Source organism: Topomyia yanbarensis, chromosome 2, assembly GCF_030247195.1.
Source record: "Topomyia yanbarensis strain Yona2022 chromosome 2, ASM3024719v1, whole genome shotgun sequence".
In the NCBI taxonomy this organism is placed as follows: Eukaryota; Metazoa; Arthropoda; class Insecta; order Diptera; family Culicidae; genus Topomyia; species Topomyia yanbarensis.
Window position 1 is genome coordinate 296,015,945 of NC_080671.1, and position 15,771 is coordinate 296,031,715.

General features: G+C 34.4%; 2 protein-coding genes across 6 annotated transcripts in view; one reads left to right on the forward strand and one right to left on the reverse strand.

Moving 5' to 3' along the window:
* Positions 1–15,771, reverse strand: part of LOC131683299 (cartilage-associated protein-like) — a 651,036-nt gene that overhangs the window by 612,235 nt on the left and 23,030 nt on the right. The window contains exon 1 of one of the 2 annotated variants that reach the window (XM_058965143.1): positions 14,042–14,175. The exons of the other annotated variant lie outside the window; for it this stretch is intronic. The gene's annotated coding sequence lies outside the window, so the exon portion shown is untranslated. Of the gene's footprint in view, positions 1–14,041; positions 14,176–15,771 lie in introns of those variants that run through there. 2 annotated transcript variants of the gene reach the window in all.
* Positions 13,602–15,771, forward strand: part of LOC131683298 (transcription factor Sox-11-A) — a 69,296-nt gene continuing 67,126 nt past the window's right edge. Inside the window, exons 1-2 of one of the 4 annotated variants that reach the window (XM_058965133.1) lie at positions 13,602–13,771; positions 13,872–13,999. The gene's annotated coding sequence lies outside the window, so the exon portion shown is untranslated. Of the gene's footprint in view, positions 14,000–15,771 lie in introns of all 4 variants that reach the window. The other 3 variants (XM_058965132.1, XM_058965134.1, XM_058965135.1) reach the window with 3 other exon arrangements.

Sequence of the window (15,771 nt, forward strand, 5' to 3'; positions counted from 1 at the left end):
TTCAAAGATATGAAAATTTAAAAATTTGAAAAATTAAAAATTTAAGAATTCAAAAATTTTAAAATTCAATGATTTTATATTTTATAATTCCGAAATTTTTAAATTGTTTGAATTTTCGGATTTTAAATTTTTTTATACTTTGAAATTTTTAAATTCTTAAATATTTAAATTTTAGAATTTTTAAATATTTAAATTCCCAAATTTTTAAAAATTTAGAAATTTAAAAATTCAAGAATTTAAAAATTTAAGAATTTAAAAATTCAATCATTTAAGAATTTAAAAATTTGAAAATTTAAGGATCTAAAATTTTAAAGATTTAACAGTTTAAAAATTTGAAAATTCAAAGAAATTAAAAAATTTAGAATTTAAAAATCAAAAAATTTAAAAATTCGGTTATTAAAGAACATTTAAAAATTTAGGAATTCAAAAATTTATGAATTTAAAGATTTAAAATTTTGTAAATTTAAAAAATCAAAGATTTTGGAATTTGAAAATTTTATAATTTAAGAATTCAGAAATTCAAAAAGGTTAAAAATTTAAGAAGTTAAGAGTTTAAAAATTTAAAGATCTAAAATCCAAGTATCAAAAATTCAGAAATTCAGAAAGTTTAAAAATCAAAAAAATTGGAAATCTAAAAATCTAAAGCTTCAAAAATTAAAATCTAGAAGTTTTAAAATTTAGTAAGTTAAAAATAAAAATATCAATATTCAAAAATTTAAATGATTGTATATTAAAAAATCCAAAAAATTGTGAATCTAAAAGTTTAGAATTCTTAAAATTTGAAAATTCAAGGATTCAAAAATTTGAATATTTTGAAATTAGGACTTTTAAAACAAGAAATAAAAAAAATTGCATATAAAATTTAATAAACCAAAAAAATGTACATTCAAGTGCATCAATTTCCAATTTTTTTTAAATGTTATGCTTTTGATTGTTTAACCTTCCACATCTAAAGCCTCTTGCGTTCGTATGTTGAATAGCAACCTAAAAGGTACCCTGTTCTTAATTAAATGTATTTCCATCTAACTGCAATTAAAGGAACAACATGCAAAGCAAGGAGGAAAAGTGGATTAACCCTAAGCGGTCTAGGGGCCAAGCGCACAAAGCCGTACATTCCTAAACTTTTACTGTCGCCAACTTGTTTCTCATACCATCCTACGATTTACTATCGTTCAAAATCTCACTCCTATTTTTCCGATCTCCAAGCTTTGTGAACCCATTTTTTCTTTATGACGGATGCTTCTTCATATTCAAGTGCTACTACCATTATCAATAGTTCTTCTTCTGTAAACTTCTCCTTTTTTCTGTATACTAGCTATAGTATTATAGGTTATTCTTTCAATTTATCACTACGCTTTTCTCCAAAATGATTTGTTTCTTTGTTTTTGCTATCCTGAAATGTAATTAGTTTAAGCAATCACCAATGAGGCCAAAGGGTCTGTTAGTGAAGATACAACAAATAAGGGACCATCAATATACCACGTTGACAATTAAGGGGAGGGTAGGGGTCACGCGAAAGTTCACGCTTGTCCATGGGGAAACGGGTGGGGGTATTGAAAATGTCCACGTGGACTTATCATTATAATTTTGTCTTTTATAAGAAAATGAAATAAATTTGTAATGTCATTCATGTGTGCGCTTACCTTCAAATTTTTTCATGATTTTGAAATAATCAAAGTGCCTATAACAGCATAGTATGTAATAGCAAATCATTAAAAAAAATCAGAGGAAATCGTGCGAAACAAAATCTGAGAAAAATGTTCTGTCCGAATCATTTGATTCAATCTTCTGTAACTCAGTCAAATACCTCTAGTTTTAGATTTGAAAGCGTGTGGTTGAAATTACGAGGCCAATTGAAGAATCCATACGTTACTTCAATTTTATGTTATTATGATGAATCTTTAATACATAAATATAAAAGATTATAATTTCGTTCAGAAATGAGATATTTCCATAAAAATTTGGCAAAAGACGGAAGCAGTGGAAGTTTGAACGATTTTCATTCACCTTCTTCGCCATAGTAGTCTAACACAAACGAAAACTTTTTGAAAACTCCTTTTTTATTAAATTGCCCAAAAAATGGGAAACTCCACGTGGACATAGTATGGCGGGCGGGGGTAGGGGCAGATAGGGGTAAAGGGTCCACGGAGGGGAGGAGGAAGGTAAAATGACGGTTTTTTTTGTCCACGTGGTATATGAACGGTCCCTAACAAATGAATGGCTGGCGTCCACAAGGGGCTAATCCACATTTTTTTTTCCGAAATCGACATTTTTTGGTAGTTCTAAGTAATCCACGTGTACTGCTATTTAAGAATTTTGAAAATAATTTTTTGATTTTTTGCTATTAGCAGTCAAAGTTGACCATGAAGGTGACCCCAGTACTAGGTACCCCCGGGGTTAGCCCCCCAATTACGAAAATGCTCGTGACTTGAAAAGTAGTGCATGTAATGATCTTATTTTTTTGGCAACATGGATCAATGAACTACTAATAAAATAATGTATTTTTACAATAAAAACAATGTTAATTTGGAAATGCGGAAGTTTTTTTCATTTCCTGTAAAAAAATCAAAATGTGGGTTAGCCCCTTTCGGACGCCAACCATTCAAATAACAAAATTCATTGTAAGGTGCACGCTCCACAACGCCTTGATATACAATATATTATACATATCGAAAACATATGACGGCTTAAAATGTTAAATGCTCTAACGAGCTTCACGAATGTAGAAAAATGCGCCGCCCACACCTCTGCAGGAATGGTGACTTATCACCCTATTTCGTCGTATTTTCTTCTACTAACAATTTATTTTACGTTATTAAAACATCTAGAAGTTTTTAATTTGAAATTATATTGGATCACATAGGTTTCTACGACGTACCGATTTTGCTGTATTGGTTCGCGAAACTTCTATAGTAAAATATATTGCGTAAGACGCCTAAATGAAATTACAAAACTAAAATAAGTCTTGTCTACAAACTTCGCAATCTGCAAATCTTAAATAAGAAACATTGTTCGAATGTTGGTATTTCCAACTTAAGTTTTCTAATATTCGCTCCGCATTCGGCGACTTTTGCTGAAAATTCCACATTATTCAATTAAAAAAAGATTCTGTTACATTTCAAGAAAAGGATTAGTTAACAAATTCTGTTTTGTTGGATTGGAAGAATTTTTTTAACACACATCATTTGCGTGTTTTGTTTTATTGCTTTGAGCTGGTGTAATTTTTATACATAAATATTGTTGATACGATCAATGCAAACAAAGAAGTTCGTTGTTTAAATAATAAAATATGACCATTATTAGAATCAATAAAACGTTCGGTCGAATTAAGAAATATTAGGGTTCGACCATCATAGTATGCCCCGATAAAAACAATTAATGTTTAGTTGAATTGAAATATGCGCTGCTTGACCGCGAAACTGAGTCTGGTTGTAAACCCAAACGCTATCATTTCATGCATTTTAACAGCAGTCGGGGTTAGAACATGCCTCAGTTTCGCTTCAAGCAAAAATGATATATTTGTCAACAAATCGAGAACATTCTTCCTACCGATGTACAAAATTCAACCGGGACCCGCAAATAGCACAAATATCCTACGTTACGGTGTTCATAAACAAATTTGAACATCCAGCTCGGCAACAAAAACAACCTGAAAGTAAAATCGGAAGAAATCCCAGCTATCCCGGCATAGACTCAATTCCGCACCGGTTGGAAAACAAATCTGTCCGCTATCTCATATGCGCCTCTGGTCAAGCATGGGTAGAAGCAAAAGTTATTGACGATGTTATTTTTCCTTTCTGAGTGGACGACATGCTGTCCCACACCAGCAGAAGAATCATTTTACCTCCCACTGAGACGTCCAAAAAATTGTTTCAAAATCGTTCAACACGGGTCCAACGATGGACGTTCGTTGAACGGTTATTTGGACGTTGTCCAAATTGGTCCTACAAACGTCCTTCATTGGACGATTTTGAAACCAACCGTTCTTAGAGGGCTGCTTTGGTTGCCTCACACGTTCTCTCTCTGTTCGAGCCGGTCGGTGGAGAAGCAGAAAAAATTAAAGGGTTGTGTACAGGACACGACCACGGTGACATTAAAAATATATCTTTTTTATCTATCACACATAGCGACACACGTTCTTGTTCACTCGCCTGTTTTCATATGTTACAATTTGCTATATACCCTCCCCATTAAAACATAATTTATTGAAGGTCTTTTAACGGTAATCTATTAATTAATCAAGTATCTCATTAGGTGATTGGCATTATTTGGCTCTAGTAAAAATAGGCTGGTCTGTCCAGAAAATATATTCAAAAGAAAAGTTCCATATTGAGAGCTGTGATGAGGAAACCCACGCCCGCCAACGGAAATATACAGATTCTCCATAAATTATGAAATTTCATTTTCCATTTAAATTTTCAATAATGTACTAATGAACTTAAGTAAACAATCTTAAGTGTAAGTATTTCTTGATCGATTAGTGGTGGAAAAATGAAATTATTTGATAAATTACATTGTTATGCAACGTTCGCACTACCAGTTAAAACGGGTTTTTATGCTATCTTGGTGACATTTTTCTTGTTGCTAATTATTAAAACGTGTTATAACTCTGTAGTGTAAACGTTGTATTATTAAACCAATTCTGCAGCGTTTTGTTATATAGGTGTTTTATGTGGTAATAGGACTGACATAATTATATCTTCAGTACAGCGGTTTGTTTCATAATTTAAAACAGATTTATTTTAAAATTTAAATTAGTATTCCCAACCGTATTTGTTGTATACCTTAAAACGCAATTAGAACTGTGTTTTAAATACATAGGGTAGGACAGATATTCTGACTGGTTAAACTGGGAAAACAATTTTAAGTCCAGTAACGCTTAAGACATGGCTTGAATTTGAATCGAAAAAGAACACCCGCTTCAACTGCTGCTGGGACGGTAAGTTCTGTTTTAAAATTTTCCGTTGTGTGCAGTACGAAACAAAAGTGTTTGAAATTAGAAAACAAAAATTTCTGCTGGGAATGTGATTGTTTCCGATGCAATTACACTCAGATTTTTCACGCAGGGGATACAGGCCGTGTAAATGAAAACCGCGTAAATTTAAAAAAAACGCGTTAATGAAAACCGCGTAAATTTCAAAATCCGCGTAAAAAACCTGAGTGTACTCTCCTATATAAAATACTACGCTGCTGAACAGTGCAATAACTACAGAAGCACGTTGTCAGATGCCTTACTGATAAAAAACATATAACCGAAATATGAAACATGAAAACCAATTGGCTCTTTACCCTACGCAGCTACAAAGCGCCGTAAACATGGATTAACAAGTTACAACGCACACGCATGCATAAAAAGAAATATATTTTTTTCAAATGCAACACTCTTAAGCAGCACACACCGTATTGAATTAAATCCAAACCACCCCGCCCACCCACTTTGCAAATCATTCTGTGACACCATGCTGGTACCCGACAAATCCGCACACGGCCACCGCTGCCGAAAATGCATAGCGTCTACCGCTTATTCCCAGTTAAGCTCAGCCGGAAATGAACCGGAATTCTGGCTGGTTCCAGTTCGTATTCCGGCTCCAGTGACACAACCGATTCTAGTTAGAATCGGTTGTTGCACTGGAGCCGGAATACGAACTGGAACCAGCCAGAATTCCAGTTCATTTCCGGCTGAACTTTACTGGGTTGTAGTGCCCAGACGCTGCAGCCATGATCTTACCCGTTCGACATAAGAACAAAAACTGATTCAAACGGGTACGCAGGGTTGCCACATTAAAATCTGTAATTTTTCGTGAAAAAATCTGGAACTCTGCATCGCGGGAAAATAGTTCTGTATCGAAAATCTGTATTCAAAAATTAACTAGGAGCTTCCCAAAAATAATATTTTGACAATGACAATCTTTGTCTGGAGAACAAATGATAACAAAATTTGGCACTTTTGTTCCACGGCTTAGTGGTTTCTTAAAATCTGAACTGAACAGGGTGCCTTTTAAGTGTTATTTGAAATTCTGGTGGGCTGAGTACTACATATCTACAGTGAAAATCTGTATTATAGCCAAAAATCTGTAATCTGTATATATAGAATCTTGGTCGTAAATTATCTAGAAAAATCTGTAAAATACAGAATAATCTGTATATGTGGTAACCCTGCGGGTACGCGTCACCTCTATTTATAAACTAACCGTATATGGTTTAGTCACTTAGGTGCGAGTGTGTGCAAATGCCAACGTTACCGAAAATCGATAGCGCTTATTACATCGCCCGGAGACGACGTTGCTCGCGTGGGATAAGAGCAACAACTGATTTAAACGGACATGCGTTGCTTCTATTTATGACTTTTCGTGTTTCATTGAGCAACTAAGCTGCCCTCTTTTGACGGCTGTGTCTGAGAAATCTGCCTCACGAATGGTATTTTTCCCGTTTTTTGTGAACTAAAAATTAAAAAATTTTACCAATTTCCAAAAGTCTACTTTTATTAGGGAGATATTAAATTATTACCAATATTTAAGTTAGGTGTTTCTGAATCGGTTGGTGTATGAATGATTAAAATCCATCTAGTAATATCGGAGTTATAAGCGTGCAAACCTTACATAGTTTCGTTACATGGGAGATAGTTTAGATTTTAGAATGACACCTAGCCCCAGATAGTGGAGTAAGACATTTTTAATGTCAAAAGTCGGAGAGTCTGTTCGAGGAATATCGTTGGCAACGATTCTTTTTTGCGTCGGACGCCCGACATGCTACCAATACCATTACATCAACAACCCGAGCGAATCCGAAGATGAAAAAGTCGGGTCGGATCGGATCGGATCGGTCTAGTGCGGATAAGCGGCCCTTACACGTTCAATATTTTTGTCAATACTAGAGAGTATTGACAAAAGTATTGTACGTGTAATGGAAAAAAGTTGTATTGACGATGTTGATTTCAAACGGGACTGAAATATTGTAACAATATCGTCAATACTGGTATTGACAAAAATATTGAACGTGTAAGGGCCGCTATAGACCTTAATGCATCTCGAAATCAGATGACCAATCGTAAACATTAGAAAAACTCTAGAAAGAGAACTGCGGAGACTCCATTTTGGATCGATTGGATTCGCGTTTAGCTGTCAAAAAACGAATCCAATCGAACATTGCCTACCCGAATAGAAATGTACAGTAACAAAACCTTGATTTTCACTGTGACAGTACAGTATTTTTACAATAATTTACAGTAAGTTTTAGTGTTATGCTACAATACAAAAACAATAAACTTTAACGTTTTTATAGTAAATTTCAATGTAAAATAGACTTTTACAGTGAAAAAGGGGGGTGGTTATGTATCTTAAAATTAAAAAAAATCAGTTTTTCTTCATACATTTTTTTCTCGAAAACAGTAAAATTTAATGTGAATGCACTGTATCAGTTTTTTTTTGCTGAACAGTGAAATTTATTGTTACATGAAATTTTATTGTAAATCTACTGTGAGAACTTGGCATCGAACAATGTTGAAACAGTAATAACTATAATATTTATTATTTTATGATTGTTTGTAGGGTAAATGCTATTGTAAAATTCTATCCGGGTATCCTTATAACATTGGACGTGTTGCCATACAATGCCGGGGCATACGTTGCCAAAAATGCTGTTTTTCTCTCCGCAGTTCTCTTACTGGAGTTTTTCTAGTAAGCATCACCCATACACAGGGATGCCAAGTGTTTTTCCAAAAAATCTGTAATATTTTTTAAAAAGTCTGGAATTGTATGGATGACCCAAATTCTTTAGGAAAAGGTGCATTCCTCACCGATGGGCTATATTTGTTACGTTTTACTAATGAAACATGTTTGTATATTAGTAAATATATCGGCTTACTAAAAATTTGGTGATTGCGCTGCTAATCTGGAAATGTCCAATGCTTGATTTTCAGCATAGAGCACATTGATTAAATTTGAATCTCAGAGTTACCAGAATCTTGGACTGCTGGAACTTCTAGATGATATAATTCGGCAAAAAAATTTGTTGACTTTCACGAAAAAACGGTGGTATGTTTTGTTTCCAGCTTTCTCAAAAAGTGGTTTATGAAACTTATTTTGTTATTTTTCAAATTGTCTGGATAAATCTGGACAAATTCCCTGAAATCTGGATCAGACAAACATAAATCTTTATGTTTGGACGAGGCTTGAAAATCTTGATGAATCCAGATAAATCTGGAAGGTTGGCACCCCTGCCCATACATAATATATCTAGAGCTTTTATTCAAAACGACATATCTACAATGAGTGACTCTCTTTAATTACTTTATCTTCCGATTTTTACGGCATCACTATAACGCTTTTCTCTTATTCTACAGTACAGATCAAAAGACGGTGGTTTTGAATAACATATGGTGCAGAGAGTTGAAGGATAAATGCTAAAGCGACCGAATTATGAACAGAAGAGAAAGTAAACAAAACAAAAAAAACGTTCAAGATATGTCTATACATATTGCAACTGTGTTGGTGTCCTAGACGTCAAATAAGTCAATTAGGCAATCCATTAGACGTTTGTTTGACAATTCAGCGGTGGGTTCTGTCAACAAGTATACTGCTGCGAACAGAAAAACTCGTCCGACAAATAACTTTGTTAGTCCGATTCGTTTGATGTTGGATCGAATCAACGATATTGTCGGACGTCGCACCCCTCGGAGTAACGTCAGAATTAGTAAAGAAGAAATAATCAGCTGATCAGAAACGTCTCATGGATTGCCTATTATGAGCTGTTCTATTTTACATCACTGACTAAAACAGATTGATCGCAATTAAGATTTCTGACAGCTCATTTAAAACCACAGATGCAAATTCAAGTCAAAAGAAATTGGTTTGTTTTCATCAGGAAATACCTAACCTCAATCGATTTTTGCAGTGCAAAATATTTTGTTTTCATCACGAAATAATTCAGCGCCTTTTCTTTTTCAACGAGAATAGAAAGGTCAATGCTGAGATGCAGTTCTATTTTTCGAGCACAAACCAAAATTAATTGAATTGAAAAAAAACTTAATGCTGACTAATTTGATTAAATATTCAATAATAATAATTTTGGAAATATATCGTATGATCACATTGAGAACCTATAGTTTTAAGCCACATGAATACTTTTGGAAAATTGCCAAAGTATCATAGTTGTCGAATTATTCTGAGTTCTTTTTTGATGAAATATTCCAAAATATTGATTAGGGACAATGTTTTGAATGGGAGGCCAAGTTTGATTAAATAGATTATCTATGAACTATGAAGCTTGTTCATCGAAAAAATGCATTCATTTCAATATTTGCTAAAATGTTCTTTGAGAATGCGTAGAGTTGAGACAAAAACTTAACGTGTGAACAACGACAATAATATTTTGGAAAGCAAAAATGATGGACAATGACGTCTTCCGTTTGTGCCTAACAGGTCAGGATCAGTTTTTATGATCATTTAGTTTTTGTTGTAATATCAAATATATAAATAGCCTCTAGGAAGGATTGAAAATAATAAAGGTTTTCAAATATTTCAAGTTAGGCTGTTCCCAATTCTATGATGTAAATTTGTCTCAAAATAACAAGCCGTCAGATAATTTGGATCTGTCAAAATACATCTAGAACACGGCGACGATTTAGCCATCTGTTCTAAATGTTCATTATTTGATTTTGTTATTATTTATGACTTATGTGTCACATAGTTTTTTTTTTTTGCTGTGAGTCATCACACATACTAATAAAACAATTTGGAACAATGTTCTATTCGTGTTTCAAATTGTGAAAAATTCAAAACATCGAACTGTTTTAAATTTGATCCAAAAAAGTGCTCGAAAAATAGAACTGCATCTCAGCATTGCGATCGACCTGTTTTAGTCGGTGATGTAAAATAGAATAGCCCATATTGACCTTTCTATTCCCGTTAAAAAAGAAACGGTGTTGAATTATTTCGTGAGGAAAACAAAAAAATGCACTTGAGTTCTTGTCGCTCGGTCTCACGAACACTTCAGCTTCCTGGTTGAAAACAATCCCATTTGATTTTGCCGTCTTTGTTTATTATTTTCCACCAGCTGGTGATGTAGTGTTTGTGTCATGTGACGTGTACGTACATGAGCCGTAGAAAAGTCTCTGCAAAAACCGGTAGAGGTAGGCTGTTCGCAATGCTCTGATGTAAATTTGTTTCAAAATAACAAGCCGTCGGATAATTAGGCAATCCATGAGACGTTTCTGATCAGCTGATTATTTCTTCTTTACTAATTCTGACGTTACTCCGAGGGGTGCGACGTCCGACAATATCGTTGATTCGATCCAACATCAAACGAATCGGACTAACAAAGTTGTTTGTCGGACGAGTTTTTCTGTTCGCAGGAGTATACTTGTTGACAGAACCCACCGCTGAATTGTCAAACAAACGTCTAATGGATTGCCTAATTTGGATTTGTCAAAATACATCTAGAACACGGTGTTCCCAATGCGATGACATAGCCACCTGTTCTAAATATTTTTCTTTTTTTACATTGTTTATCACTTTCGCGACACATATTGTTTTTTTCTGCTGACAGTCGTCACACATACTAATGAAATTTTTTTAGAACAGTGTTCTATTCGTGTTTCAATTTGTGGAAAATTTTAAACAGAATAGTCGAGCTGTTCTAATTCTGATCTAAAAAAAGTCTTCGAAAAATAGAACTGTATTGTGATCGATCTATTTTAGTTTTAAATATTTTTCATTAGCACACAAAAAAAATCAAGCGGTAATTCTATTTGCTTCACACACGCAGAAGAATCACCCCTTTTTGAATCAACAAAACATTTAGTTGAATCTAAAACGTGGCGAATGACTGTTTCAAACTGACATGGTCGTTTTTCGAAATACTTCTGTTTACATTTTAAATAAAAACGAATCAAAAAACGATTAGTTGAATCTAAAACGTGGCGAATGACTGTTTCAAACTGAAATGGGCGTTTTTCGAAAGCAAGTATTTGGTTTAGTTCAACAAATACTTCTGTTTACATTTTAAATAGAAACATTGTTGAAACAAAATAAAATTTGTTAGATCTAAATGATCCCTTTGTTAAAAACCAACAGAATCTTTGTTTAATTTCAACTAAATTTGAGTTGTTCTCTCCTTTGGTTGATACAAAAGATTTGTTTTTGTTTCTTCAAACTTGATTGTTCGGTTAAACTAGGGTTACCAAATAGACTGAGAGCAAATTAAGGACATCCCCGCCAAATCTAGTCGGAATTCTGGCTTATTTTCCAGCAGTTGATCTGGGACAAATTTAAATGGTGTAGTGCCAATATTGAACTTTGGCCAAACCTCATATCGAGCTATCCAACAAATTTTGGTTACTTCTGAGTAAAAGAACTTTTGGTTGGAATGAGTCGCAGAAAGTATTCATTAACAAAAACAATCGCTGAAAGTATTTGAAATTGACAACTGAAATTGATTCTCTTGAAATAAAGTTAATCTGAATAATTTAATACAGGGTGATTCATCATGACGTTTTTTGATCTCGCAGAAATATGAAAAATTGAGTAAATCGCGAAATATTTATTTGTCAATCGAAAGAATATTTTTTGCCATTTATTGTTTGAAAACAATTTCTTTTAAATATTGACCATGTTGGCACTTGAGGTAATCCATTCGACTGGTCCAATTTTTGATGACGGATTTCAAGTGGTATCTGACTAATTAGGCGAGTAATGCTGGTTTCTGATGATTGGGAATGTCACCGCCACTGTTTTCTTCAATGCTTGCTGGATGTGGTCAATTTGTTCGCAAATCATCCAATAACGAGAATTGCAACTTTTACTCTTTGATTGTATGGCGAATAGTGGAGGCAGTTGGCCGATTATGTCGACCATATTATGGTCGGAGTGCACGAAACACATTTCTCACAGATCGCTGATTTTCGAAATATAGTTGAATAATTTGAAAATGGTGAGCATACTGTGGTGGCAAACAATACTAAACTACAATAACGTGACATGCCCAGTTACAAAACATCATGTTGAACCACCCTGTATATGCCAAGGTTTGAGACTAAAAATAAGGACATTTGAATTAAAATAAGGACGCTTTCCAAAAACCTCGAAAATAAGGACATGTCCTTTAAAATAAGGACGGTTGGTAACCCTAGTTAAACTTATCATGATTTTGTTGTTTCAAACGAAATATTTGTTGAAACTACTGAAAAGCCAATTAGTTGGTAATTTCAATCAACAGTATTGATTGAATCTAACCTGAATCTTGTTTGTCACTATATCAAACGGGAAAATTATTTAAACCCAAAATTTGATTATTTTTACTATTTTTTTTTCTGCGTGTATGTGTCAACTGTATAAACTATGTATGCACACACATAAGTTATATGTGCGTATTGTTATTGAGATATCTGACGTTTAAAATACACACACTGAGATCTCGCATTTTTATACTACCGCCCTCCCCTTAAGCCAACAAGCGGTTTGTTTTCCTCCCAATTCGCAGTGCAAATGGTTTGTTTTCCTCCCAATTTAAACGTCAAAACGGCACAATACCAACGCAGCTGGATAAGTCTATAGAATCGGGTTTAATCCGCCTTACAGTTATGAAATATGAATGTAAGATTAATATTTCTTGTAAATACACACATTAGGTTTATGTGCCAGCAAATAGTGTCTATCTGCCTCCGCTAATTGCAAAAATCTATGTGTGAAATCAATAGTTTATAGTTTAGTTTACATTTTCTTGAGTGTATGTGTGACAACTGACAGCAGAAAAAACAATATGTGAAGACTTTTTTTTCATTAGATCCAATCTGCAAATGAGAGCCATCTTTTTTCGCTTTCTCTTTCGATTATTACCGCGAAACCCTAAAACTTTCTAAATATTTATCGGTATGTTGCGAAAGATCAAGGTTTTTACTAGTTTATTACGCATACAGTTGACGGGAAATCAGAAAGGGGACCGAGTAATTCGCGGAAGAGAAAGTAAACAAAGAGAGGCTTTCTTTTGCAGATTGGACCTATTGAAAAAAAGTATACATGTGTCACATAAGTGACAAACAATAACAAAATCAAATTAACAACATTTAGATCAGGTGTCTAAATGATCGCATTGGGAACATCCAAAGAGAATAGGGAAAGAGACGAATAGTGTGAAGCCAAAAATACCTTATTGAGCAGACCAATCGTGCAATGTAAATAAATATTACTCATGCCTGAGTTGGAGGAGATAAGTATTGTAAAGCTATCAAAAAAGAAATTTGAATTTTCGTCAGAATTTAGTGCAATTGTGATTGTAAGGTGCATTCTAGAGTCTATGTATGAGTAAAAACAAGCTTTAGAATTATTTCATCTCTTTGTTTCAAAATGCACATCGTTTGATAAACAAATCCAACGATCGACAAAAGGTTTGTTTTCAAAATATAATAGGAGTCATTTAAAGTGCTGCCTTTGGAAACGGTTGCCAAATTCTAGTGTTGAAATCATCGTAAAGGGAGTGTTGCCGTTTTGACTGATTTTCACTCTGCGTCTCTTTCCCTATTCTCTTTGGGAACATCGTGTTCCAGATGTATTTTGACAGATGCAAATTATCCGACGGCTTGTCATTTTGAAACAAATATACATCAGAGCGTTGCGAACAGCCTAATGTGTCAGTTCATATACGAGTCTCGATGATTTATACAAACACTACCATGTGGGCTTGAGTAAGTAAACAGCAAATCAAAACAATATCGCTCGCATTTGCTGCGAAGTATTCGTTGCAGTCAACCGAAAAGTGCAGAAATTGAGATAATATCGTAAGTCTTTTTGTCCCGTACACCATATTTTTAGAATAAATGAAAGGCATATAGTCTTTTTTGAGTATCTTGAATCAGTTAGAATTTTCACCTCATTCAGCGAAAGGAAATATAGTGATACCGAAGTGTAGAACATTGTTTTTTCGAAAGTGATTACGCCATCTTTGTTTTCAAACGACCTTGAAAGTTATTCCACGTTCAACGAATGTAATTAGGACGATTATATATGTAAGTATAATATGATAATAGTTTTTATAACAGAAAATATACCGATTTATTACGTTGCTACGATAAACCAACAAATGACACTGTTTTGCAATGAACAGCTGATCTGTGTATCTCGCCACTGTTCGTACTTTGAAACTTCTTGTTGATCACTAATACATTTACGTATGGGAAAAATGTTTAATTAATCGTAAAGCGGTATACATAATTATTGCATACCGACATGCAACAGAATGTGTGTATATACACTTATCCTTCTGGGTTAGTATTGAACCATTTTGACATTTTATTTAAGTGTAAAACATCGGTGAATTTTTGACAAAGAGTAGACTTCTTGGTGAGAGGAACATTGAAATTTTCAGTTTGTGTTTTGAACGACAGATATTTCAATATCTCGATATCAGTACGCATTGATTCCCTTTGAAAAAAGATATGGCATCTACAAAATAATTTTGCGAGGAAAACAATACACTAAAAACCGTTTCAAGTTAGGTATTTCGTAATGAAAGCAGTTCAGTCCATGGACTATAAACAAAAATTGATGGCGATATAGCGAATCTGGCTGTGCTAAAACACCGTGGTGGTTGACTGGCTGCTGCAACAAGAGACAGAAAATGAAAGCAATTCAATCTCCTTTAACAATACGATGCATCTGATGTAGTGATAGAGCAATCAGAAATCTTTATTTTATATGGAAGGTCCCAAAAACTGGTTTTTGGAGCGCAAAATATTTAGTTTTCCTCATGAAATAACTCGGCATTATTTTAACAAGAATATAAAGGCTCAGAGTCAAACCAAAGGCGTTGTTTATGTTATAAAGGCCCGCACAGAGTGAAGCCAAATCTACCTATCGAACAGTCAGATGGCTACCTATCGTGCAAAGTAAATAAACATTCTTCTTTCGGAGAACATGCAAGAAAAGTATGTGTTGAGAAAAATAATATGGCAAAAAATTTCAATCACCTAAACAAGACACTGAATTTAGTTTATTATACTTTTTTATACCAATGTAAAATAAATTGCTTGGAATAGTATCATAAATAAAGTGCTATGAGCCACGAAACAGTAGGTTTTCAATTCACTCCACTGTGTAACTCGGTTGAAGTCACTCAAATTTACCGCAAATAAACTGTGGGTGCCGGGAACAAAGAAGAGGCGTCATTTTAGGCAGTGTTGCGCATTCCTCTGTACGTCCCGCTCGGACGTGCCTGGCAGGATTCCCCCCAGATAGCCGGCAGCGAAATAAAAACTCTGGCAGAATTTCTGGGGGTCTGGCTGGCAGAGCGCTGCCCAGCCGGCCGGCTCAAATGCAACAACCGTTTCTGGCAGAATTTTTCGCCTTACGGTTATTAACGGTTTTTTCTGCCGGATTTCTGCCAGGCACGCACCGGCAGGACTAGTTTTGCACCGCTTCAGGTTTTGCTTGTATTTTTTCCTAATTTTTTTTTTAAATTTTATGTAAATTTATAATAAGAACATGTCTGGAGACATGGAATCCATATTACTTACCTTGTTTGAAACCAAAATCTTTGTTTCTTCCTATTTTTTCATCTGCCAAAACTATCCTTCTTGGAAAAATATAAATATGGCGAAAATGAAACAACGATAAACAAAACAGAACCGGTGAGGCGAATCTGCCTGCCATAACTGGAAGGAGTATAGCTGAATTCAGGCAGCGCCATTTTGATAATTTTGACAGCTGCCGGAATCCTGACGGATTTTTGCTGGCTGCCCGTTTTTCTTCCAAGCGGAACGGGACTTTATAATACCACAGA